We start from the raw sequence: 12,192 nt of genomic DNA, 5'->3' as shown, positions 1-12,192 counted from the left end.
CATTGTATACATGATCTGAGCACTGAAGCAAAGTATACACTATAAAAGTGTACACATCCTGACAGTCAGTGTTTCCTGAATGCAGTAAGGAGCCCAAATGCCTCAGCAACCAAATTAGATGATAATGATACACATTGTGGCAGCATGTGTCCCAATCATTATACATCAGCAATTGTGAGGGGCATTTAGATACAGGAAATACATGGGGTTAAAAGGATGAGGAGAGAACTAACCTCCAACACTCCTCCTGTATTTATATGTTTATGTGCATGGCATGTGTTTGTTTGTGTGCATGGCATGTGTTTGTTTGTGTATGTGTCTGTTCATATTGCATCACACACTTGCAGGAACTATAATGATGTGGAAAAAGGGGCTGTACAGAAGTGTGAAGGAAAATTCTTTAATATACAAGCTGCATTACTTTCATTAACTATTAACTTATAAAAGTTTCCATTTGAATGACATGGATGTTGTGTTGCACTGCACAGCCATATTATGCTGTGCTGTAGCTGTTGGTGGTGCACTTATGGAGCAAATGCTCACTGGCAGCAGGTTATGGGAGAGGAAGGTTCACTTCTTGCAACTGGCTTGTTGCACTGAAAGTATGTAAATCTATATATTGTTAGTAAATGTATATTGTTTCTTAAATGCATGTGTGTGTGTGTGTGTGTGTGTGTGTGTGTGTGTGTGTGTGTGTGTGTGTGTGCGTGTGTGTGTGTGTGAGAAGCCGTACTCCAAATGCATGAATAAATGTTACAACCATTTGCCTATTGCTCTAAAATGCTATCTGATGCTGAACAAAGATATTCAGAGATTGAGGAGCACCCTGTAGCTGTGTGGCCATGACAGAGATTTGTAAGATGTCAGTTAAGGCTAGAGAGTTTCCAACTCTAGACTGAACAGAAGTGATTGGGTCCGCTGATTAATTCCTATGATCTAGACCATGGGTCTGAGACCGAAAAAACCTTCAGAGTTGTATGAGGACTAGCACACTCAGTCAAGTGCCACAGTCTCCAAAAAAAGAAAGGTTGTCTGTGTAGCTAGAGATGTACTGTTCTGCCTTCCCTCACATGGAATTATGTTTGTTTGAGGGCTGTGAGTTGGAGATCCCTGACCTTGACAAAGTACTTCCTGGATATCAAAGGTCACTCATGAGATTGAGTAGTTTTGATGCCAGAAAAAAACATGGACCTGGGAAAAAGTTAATTGTGTCAGATATGTTATCCAGAAATCCTATGCAACACCAGCTACTGTCAAATGCTGAAGAAGATGTCACCTGTGTGCAAACCTTAATAACAAAATGACCAGTGACTGCCAAAATACTAGCAAAGGTAAAGCATGCTACAAAAGTCGCCATGACTTATAAGCTGTTTTCCAAAATGTTTGTGATCATGGATGCTCTAATTTCTCAACACAGATAAGACATCTCATGAATAAATTCTACAGAGACTATAACTGTCAGAACATTGTGCCAAGATAGAATGATACTACCCTTATCAAAATGTGCTGAAGTGCTAAGACAAATGCATGAAGGATATCATGGTCTCATGAAATGTTCCAAAAGTACCAAAATGTCATTGTGGTGGGCAAACATTAATCTGGTATTGCATGGTTTGCCTCAAAATGTCAGTTCTGTATTTTCCACAAACCATCTTAGGGAAGCAAGCCATTAATACCGACATCCTTACCACAATATCTTTGGCAAAAGATTGCATTTGTCCTGTGTGACTTTGAGGGCAAATTCTACCTAACATTGGTGGACCACTACTCTCCTGATATACAGAAATTGCATATACCGAAAACAACCAGCCAACAAATAGTCTCTAGATGATATTCATGAGATACAGAATACTCATAAATGTAGTTGCAGATTATGGTACACAGTTCATGTTGCTTAAATTCCAATAATATAATGACTATGGCTTTACTCATACAGAGTCACGTCATCACTGCCATCAGTCAAATAGAGTGCATAGAGGGCATGCCTATACTGGAATATAAACCTAAGGAAAAAGTATTCCATATGACTTAGCAAAATGACCAAACAGCTAAAGCTTCAAGCAAGACAATTTACAAGAAATGCTATTTGTACAACTACCTGTTTTTCAACAAGGCCAGCTAATGTGCTTAAAGTTATAGGAGGAGAGAAAGTGGGATACAATGGGGGTGCAGTAGGGGAAACTGAACAACTGTGTCATACATAGTACAATGGATGGCACTGTAATTACAGGCATATTCAAGTAATTCCTATTGAGCCTGAAGCTGAATACTGTGTTCCTGAGCATAATCCAGACATGTTTCAGCCAAGAATAATCAGGTCCACATTTAGTCAGAGAGATCCTGTTTACTTTAAAGTGTTACCTCATCTGAATGTGTAATGACAGACCATGTATTCAGCCGAGTGTGACTGTTCCTGATCATGTTGAGAGTTTTGTCCAGAGTAACTTTAACTGTAATACTGTTCACTGTAATTTTTGTCCCAGTGCCCATTTCCATTTTCAGTAATGTTTGAATGATGCACAGTAGGGATAAGATAAAACACAAACTCATTACAGAGACTACAGCTGAAGAAGAAAATATATTCTACTTAAGTAACATCTCCCTCAAGTATTGGGGTGTTGTAAATGACCATAGTATATTTTATGTAAAAACATTTAGAGCATGACACAGACAATGGGACTCAAAAATGTTGAATTTGTGCACTGACAGGAGCATTCTAAAATGTTAAGCATGTGCATCATTTGAGCACATATCTGTACTTCCTAAATTCAGAGAGATGTTTATCACTATTGTTGGTGGGACGGGAGGGGGTGGTGCAATAACAAATGTGTAAGATTGCTCTGAGTGCATGTACTGTGAATATGTATTATAGCATTGCCACTTTAAGACAAATGTATAGCATTGCCATTTGAAGTATTGTATCCTATAAAACATCCATTTTAGTGTGAACGTCCAATGCATTCATGATGAGTAACTTTTTATCATTGTTTTTGTGGACACTGGATACAATAAAGGAGCTTTATTTAGTTTACATACTTCTGACACTCTTTGGAGGAGTTACTTGCCTAGCCCTAACAGTGCATTATTCTGGTTTTTGAGTGTTTCGCTAACTGCACTATTTTGTCTACTTCCTGTTTTGGTTTCCTGTTAACATTGTTCTTGCTGTACCATCTGTAGCCTGATATTATTGATTCTGTCATTTGACATGCCTGGGTAACCTGAGGGGTGCATCGTGAGAATCTTGTCTAAGCCTTCACACTGCTTTTCCTTTTCTTGTTTTACTCCTTTCACTTTCATCTTATTCTTTCTTCCATGTAGTTTTCTTTATCCTTTACCCACTGATGTGTTGTTGGCTAACTGCTTACATCTATATGTTGGGGCTCCCTATCCCTGTATGTAACCACTAGCCTGGATTCATCCTGTAGACAGTCTGGTATTGTCCTTTTCATATTGGCCTGTTACATATTCTTGAAACTCTTTTACATTTTGTTCATTATCTTTGTTAAACACATGATTAATATTTGCACATGATATTAACCTTATGATGTTTAGCTTCCAGTTATCATGTGTGCCTTCTTTATGTGTTTAATTCCTATTCTATCCTTTGTTTTAGTGTTCTGTAGTATTGTTCTTTTGTTTTGTAGCAATATCCTGACAGTTGCAGCCCTGGATATTTGGACCTTTGTTTGTGTTTAATGTCTCCTTGGATGGCTTTCTTCTCCTTGGATGGCTTTCACTTCTGTTCTTCCCATACCTATTCAGACATTTCCCTTATTCCCAATCCACATTTTTATGGAAGTTCACCATATGCCTCATAACTGTTTCACATTCTGTATCTATATTATCCTGTAGTAGGATGACATCATTAGTAGTCATTACAGAATAAAATGCTTCTTCTCCCTCCCACTGGATAACCTCTCCACATCATCTCTAACCTTCCTAACAATCATTAAAATTATTAGCTAGACAGGTGTGATGACACTGAATGCACTTGCCTGTTCTCATTAATGCACTTGGAGTCCTGTTTTAAGTCTACTGTAGATTGCCTTCACCACTCTAGTAGGTTTGTCCCCTACATGTATTCTTTCTAGTGTTAGAACCAACTAATTTCATTGTACTGAACTAAATGCTTTTTTTAGTTTCATGCAAAATTACTCTTGCTGTTTTCAGTTCAGTAGCTTCACATCTATCCATAAATATTAATGTGTGTGTGTGTGTGTGTGTGTGTGTGTGTGTGTGTGTGTGTGTGTGTGTGTGTGTGTGTGTGTGTGTGTGTGTGTGTGTGTGTGTGTGTGTGTGTGTGTGTGTATATGTATACATGTGCATGAGCATATCTACTTTTTCAATAAATCATTCGACTGCATGAAAATTGGATGCCCTTTGTACATAATCCCAAATTGTGTTTCTTGATTCTAGTAGCTAGTATTTTCACAATGATTTGTATGTGCATGTTTGATATGGTTATAGGCCTAAATGCTTCCTAGGTCAATTATTTAGTTGTTTTCTTTTAGTAGAAGGATTGCTCTCCCATTGTTCATGGAGGGAGCTAACTTTCCCATTTCCTCCCATTGCTAAAACCACTTCATTTTCTTATTTTAATTTGTTTAAGTTTCTACAGGATATCAATCTAATCAAAATGCTGTTCCCCATTTCAATTGAGTTATTAATGTCTCTGTATCTTCCCCCATTGTCTTCTTATTTAGACTTTTCTAGGTACTTTGTTAACTTCCACATAACTATCTGTAGTCTTTTACTATCTTTCATGTGCTCTTTTGGGCTGTATTACTGTTCGCAGAATTCTTCCAGAAGCTTCTGCATTCCCTCCTTTATTTCTGGGCTCCTCCCATTTTTACTAATATTATCCATAGCTTTACATTTTGTTTTCTTCAACTTCCACACGATTTTCTTTTCATTTCTCCATAAATCCACCAGATTTCCTTTCTTTTGAGTTACAGTTATTTCTGATAATTATTGTATATTTTGCTCTCCTTCTCCTGCTTTCATCTTTGTTTCTTTCCTTGTAGATGCATCGGTCTCTGTAATTCTTTTAGTGCATCTTTTTCTGTATTTCTTTTACCTTTTTACTACATCCCTGATACACTTTTCTTCCTCCGTTCTTGTGATCCCTGATTCTTACATTAACTATCTTCTCATCACTGTATTTATCACAACCCAACCACTCCTAACTCCTCCCCTTATATCTCACATTTTCTTCTACAATTCTAGGTATTCCTGTCTTTAAGTTTCTCTTCAGGGCCTCTGAATTCATATTTTCTCCATTGTTTTGGCTTGTCTTAGGTGTCTTCTTCAAAAATGTTTATTTTAACTATGGCGTGATCCAATACTGTTTTTGTACCTATCTCTGCCTTGTCTACTATTCCAGCACTATATATTTTTTAATTACAAGCCAATCTAGCATGCTTCTTTATTTTCATTCCCTTATTGAAAATGTAACTTATAAAAGCAAAGAGGTGTTTTATAACTAGGCTTTTTTCACTGCAGCCATTTCATTTCACCATTAGACATACATCTGGAAAGAACCTTGGGAAAGTGGATGGGTTATCCCAGTCCTATAACTCATACCATTCAGTATAAAACTAGCCCCAGAATTCATGAAGCTTGCGCCAGGCGCAGGCGTAGCGTAGGCAGTCTAATGCCAAATATGGCCGCCGAGTGATTCGGGTATGATCCAATTCCACGAGCACTACCAGCGTACGCCAGATCTGCGCAGCTCTCGGCTCATGTATGCTAATCACCCCATGTGCAGTAGTGCAGCATGCAAATGGAGGCACATAGTGATTCATGAAGTGGTGCAGGCGTAGCGTAAACATACATAAATGTAAACCAAAAAAAAGGTTTACATTTTTCCAAACAGAACATCAGAGCCATGAAAGCCGACCAAACTTACTTATTACAAAGTTAACATATGCCAATGGCAAAATATACAGCCAATGGCATAAAAACATACACGCACTACACATAAAATAAAATAACATTTAATGTCATGGCCACACTAATGCAAAGTACAACCTCAGGGCATGTGTGCACAAATGGGAACACAAGGAAAATATATACAGATGTCATAAAATTGCAATGTAACACAAATCATGATTTCACCATAATAGTCAGTGGTATGCATGCTACACCTCAACCAAGGTGCAAGGGCTGCTAAGGGTCTGTGACAGTGTTCAGCACGGTAACTATGAATTAGTAGTCAATGCCATGCAAATGAGGCAAGTAATACTGAATCGCAAATGTCCTGCCGGCCTAAGGATGTACCACATGGCACAGCGGTACAACACCGAGGAGTGGCCTGGAGGTATACATGACATCAGCAGAGGGGTGTGCCACCGTAGCTGTAAGCACATTGGAGCATTACTAATCCGGGTTGTCAGTTGCTAAGCAAAGCTGCAGGATAGGGGTGTGGATGTAGCCATAGCTTTGCTTAGCTGAGAGCACACAAGGTGACCAAAAGCGCATGTGTACGTGGATGACAACATGCTCGAAACCCGGTAAATGGCTGCGTGCGGCACACACCACAGCTGAAACAGGAAGGTTATGGGAAGACAATAAGGAAATGCCGCAGTAGGGTAATTGGAGTACAACTGAGTAATTAACACCTATTAACTCACAGTGGGCCATTGATGGTAGCTAACAAGGCTGCTAGTAGCAACCTGCAGAACAGGATAGGGGAGGTACCGGATTGCAAAGAAAAGAGAACTGTCACCGCAGAGCAAAGCAAACCTGCAGTAGATCGGCTATAGAACACATTTCACAACAAAATCCTGGGTTGGGAAAGTACAAAACAAGAAAGCAGGCTGCTGGATGCATGCCTGACAATGGGAGGGGAATCATTATGAAAAGTGAAGGCAAGGGCAAGAGGGGATCCATGGCAGCTAAATGTAATTCAACACCAAAAGCACCACAATAGCAGTATCTGCGGTAAAATACATAAGTAAGATACCCTGCAGCTCTGATTGTACATACACACCCTATGACATCATCAGCTTCCAAAGCACAATAGTATAAAGTGTGAAGGCACCTCACACACACTCGTGTATTCCCAAACACTGCACCATCAGTGTAAACAGACAGGGAACTTTTACAATGTACGTGTTGGGAGCTGCCACAGCTATGATTCATCACCATGTGTTGGAGACTGAAGGTGGTGTGGAGGATGATGCTGACAACCACCTCAGGCCCCGGAGGAGGAGAAGAGTGTTCAGACCAAGGGTAACCTACCAGGGGCTAGATGATCTGGAGGTAGTAGAGCGTTACAGGGTTGACAGGGACATCATACCGCAAATCAATGAGCTGTGCCGGCCACACCTCAGAACCAGAAATAACAGAGGGGAACCCATCCCAGTGGACACGAAGGTATGTGTAAGCTTGAGAATACTAGCCACAGGTACCTTTCAAAGGCCAACTGGAGATATCATGGGGATCTCACAGGCATCAACATCCAGGGTACTCCACCAGTTCCTGGATGCCATGTTACCACATGCCAATGAGCATATATACTTCCCCCGAACTCAGGAGGAGTTGGCCAGCAATATGCGCCTCTTCCACATTGTGGCAGACTACCCGGAAGTACTGGGTGCAATAGACTGCACACACATACATATCAAGTCACCACCTGGTGAGCATGGTAGGTGCTACATAAACCACAAGGGATACCACTCCATCAACTGCCAGGTCATGTGCAATGCCCAGGGCATTATCACAGATGTGTGTGCTGGCAGCCCTGGAAGCTACCATGACTCCCACATCTGGCATGCCTCACAGCTGTACCAGGTATTTGTCAGGGGGAAATCCCATATGGCCACCTTGTGGGGGATGCTGGCTATGCACTGGAGCCGTGGATGATGACTCCCATTAGAAATGCACACACACCCATGCAAGAACGCCATAATGAGGCACACACACAAACCAGAATCATCATAGAGCATGTGTTTGGGATGATGAAATCACGGTTCCATTGCTTGGACATATCTGGTGGAGCCATGCAGTACTCTCCAGGCACATGTGCCCACATCTTCATAGTATGTGCCATGCTACATGATATGATCCTGTGGAAACAGCTGCAGCAGGGACATAATGGTGAAGGCCCTCACAGGCCACTGCAATTGCCAAGGGCATCACAGGCACAGAGGGATTCAGACCATGAACACCCTGTGCCAGTCCCAGTAGGCAGATGGAGGAGTGCCCAATATGCCCATGCCTTGGCAAAGAGGGAACGTATAGCACATACACTGACAGTGTAGGCCCCTACAGACTGACACACTTTTCCACCTGCACACACAGTAAAATGGATGGCACACACACACGATCACCAGTAAATTGTCATGTATAGGTGGTCTACTGTATGCATCCTACATAGGCAGCCCTCAACTATTGCACACACAACAGCTATTGGTACAAGGTAAGTCAACACCTGAACAGTAAATTAAGCTAGCAGCATGTGTTGATACTGTATTTATAGGTTCCTAGGTACATCGGTAGGTATATGCCTAATTGTCAGAGGCCATTCATCAACCTAGCCAAAATGTGTCTGCTGTCACCATCCCATTGATTAACTAACTGTCCCTCTGTGGAGCAGAGCCAATTGCAGGATCCCTGGGGTGTAACCACTGTTCCCCACCCACTCTGCAAGGATTCCCTGGTGTGTTAATGAGGGGCTCCATATAATGTAATCAGGGATGTAGTTCCAAAGCATGGAGAGTACCCATGACAGGTATCTGTCACCCCAGCATTCTCCAGTTATGGTTGTGGCAAGGTGTAGCACATTAGAGTATGTAGTTCACTGTGACATGGATTCCCATAGCTGGAGCACATCCATTAAGCATCACTTGGACATACCATTAATAGGTATCATCAATATATGTAAACTAACTGAGTTACACATTTGTTTGTAGTATGGAGGAACAGCCGTAGTAACAGTCCACATACTAAACACCATATCACTTGTACATATCCCAGATGCCCCAGTGGTAAAGCCAATGACTGTCTCGTGCATGTTCCTGGTTCCACGACCTGCAAGGGCTGTTATGTAATTCCGATGTTGTGAATAATGCATGTTGGATGCAGGTCATTAGAGCACGTTTAAGCATATGTTAGCGGGTATTTTTGCCGGCAAGTGCTGGTAAGCATCATTTAAACATGACTACATGGATATGCGCAAAACAGGTCTAAGCTTTGCTGAATATCGTGCAGATCACGGGCAAAGCTGGTCAGAACTGCTGAAATTTGCGCTATTCACTCTTGTACTAATAGTGCCTGCACTGAGAGGTAAAACGACCACTGCCAGGAGTAGAACACACAACCATGTACACAATCACCTACCATTAAGCTACCTGAGATGTACTAATGGCAGGTGTGTATTGTTACAGGTTAAAACACAAAAGGGCGGAGTTCGGGAAATAGTATACACCACCATGTACCCAACGAAAGGTGTGTTCTCTCTCTCTCTCTCTCTCTCTATATATATATATATATATATATATATATATATATATATATATATAATATAGAGATAGAAAGGGTGAAAGAGAGATATATGTCAATATATACGGATATACATATATATATGCAAATATATAGATAGGTTAACAACATGTACACAACCATGGAGGTACATATAAATAGGATACTTCTAAATACCGAATGCTTTACATACCGACACGCATAATCATGAGGCTTAAAGACCGAAAGACCACAGTACCAGAACACTAGAACTGCGAGTACTATTATCACAATGTTAAGGGACATTTAGTTAGTGCTTCTGGTGCTGCGGTCCAGGTAGGTACTGTGTTTAAGTGTGTTTCTGATTGCTGTAGTGTGTGTAAGTGTGTGTTCTGAGTGTAGTGTGTGTTTCCGTGAACTGTAATGTGTGTGTGTGTGTTTGCTTCGTGTGTCTGTTTGTGCTATCTCGGAGGTAGATTATTACAGTAGGTTTGGTGTGGGGGGTGCAGCCACCCACATGGGGTGCGTATGGGGGCATGGCCACCTGGCCATATGTAGTGTAGGATAGTTTGTTTGGATGTGATGGGTAGCAGTGTGTCTGTGTGTGCGTGTGTGTATTCTGTGTTTGTGTTAGTTCCGGAAGTTTGACTGTGGCGAGTTTGAGTGTTTGGTATTGTGGAGTTTGGGAGTCTGTGAATGGTAATGTGGTTGTTGGAAGTGTGTGGTTTCCTGAATCCATGGGTATGCCGTATACAGCAGTTGAAGTCTTCAAATATGTGCACAACATGGACCATAGCAATCACACATCCCATCACGACCGAACGTTATGAACAAAGGATATGGAGACTATATTATAGTAATAACCCATGCCTGGTTGTGGGTAATGCTGGATTTACCCACGGTTGGTGTGGTTTGGTCACTAGGGTGAAGCCCAAGTGGCCAAACAAAGACAACCGTGGGTAAATCCAGCATTACCCATACCCAGAAGTGGGTTATTGCTATTATACAATCGCATTATTTAAGAAAAAAAAAGATTTTTCTTAAATAATGGCATTGTATAATGCCTCCTTGCTGCCCTTCCACAGCTGTCTGGTATTCTGCGGCAGCTCTGATGTACTGCGCATGCATATGCTTACGCAGTACATCAGAGCTGTGGGCAAAAGCAACAGAGAAAGCAAGATCTCTGTTGCTTTTTACAAAGTGTCTCGCTATGTTAAAGGAGTTTAACATAGTGAGACAGCTTTAAAAAAGCAATGGTGTACTGCGCATGCATATGCTTACGCAGTACATCAGAGCTGTGAGCAAAAGCAATGAAGAAAGCAAGATCTCCGTTGCTTTTTACAAAGTGTCTCACTATGTTAAAGGAGTTTAACATAGCGAGACAGCTTTTAAAAAAAAGCAACGGAGAATTTCCATTGCTTTTTTAAAGCTGTCTCGCTATGTTAAACTCCTTTAACATAGCGAGACACTTTGTAAAAAGCAACTGAGATCTTGCTTTCTCCATTGCTTTTGTCCACAGCTCTGATGTATTGCGTAAGCATATGCAAGTGCAGTACATCAGAACTGCCGCAGAATACCAGACAGCTGCGGAAGGGAAGCAAGGAGGCATTGTGCAATGCCATTATTTAAGAAAAATAATTATTTTTCTTCTTAAATAATGTCATTGTATAATAGCAATAACCCACTTCTGGGTGTGGGTAAAGGTGGATTTACCCACATTTGTCTTTGTTTGGCCACTCAGGCTTTGCCCTCATGACCAAACCACAATAACCGTGGGTAAATTCAGCATTACCCACACCCAGGCGTGGGTTATAGCTATAATACACTATTACGAATATGTGCTATGGACATGAGGTAAAGATAGGGTTACCACCTGTCCCACCTTGCGAGGGGCAGTCCCTCTATGTGCGGTAGTGTCCTGTCCAAAATGAGTACAAATACTAATGTCCTACAATCTCGAGACATTCTGCATGTTCCATATTTAATGTAATGGTTGCATAAAATAGTCATCTGTATCTAAAATACCTACATGTAAGAAGAAACAGGATAAGCAAGTAAACCACTACAAGAATATAAGCTTTTATATAGGCATATATGTAAAGTTCTGTACTTTGTACTGACCATGGGTGTGTGTCGGCCTCTAAAATCTGATGTTTGTCTTGCAAATGTCCCATTATGGCCATTTGAAAAGGTGGCAACCCAAGCCAAAGAGGTTCAGTCACCAACACAACTCCAATGAGTGCAAATATCTGTGACAGAAATACAGCTTTCATGTAGCAACATTTCATTACATACCGAAGGGATTGAAGGACCAACATCACCTGCATGCTATATAGGAGCCAATTAACAATGGCTTAATGAATAAGCCTGCAATAACCATAGTATTAGTCTACTAAATGATAGGTCTTCAATTAGGGAAGGAGCCCTCACACACATATGGAATATGTATAAATACAGTTCCTACACACCTTCATCTGCTATGTACACCCACCTACATCTCCCCCACACCCGAAACAATTGCAGTACAGACTGTAACAACATCACAAACATCCACTTACTCTATGACATCTGCAGAAGCCTTAACATACCTTGTGAGAGACACACTATAATGGCCCTATGTGAAATCATTGCTGTTGTACAATGGAACAGACACCAGTGTTACAGGGTTAGGTTGCAATAATCCCATATCAGATGGCTGATATAACAGCTACACTCACATGCAGAACTACA

This window comes from Protopterus annectens, chromosome 9.part0 (genome assembly GCF_019279795.1).
Source record: "Protopterus annectens isolate FY-2018-M chromosome 9.part0, PAN1.0, whole genome shotgun sequence".
Classification (NCBI taxonomy): domain Eukaryota; kingdom Metazoa; phylum Chordata; order Ceratodontiformes; family Protopteridae; genus Protopterus; species Protopterus annectens.
The sequence above is the reverse complement of the archived record's forward strand: the minus strand, read 5'-3'. Positions refer to the sequence as shown.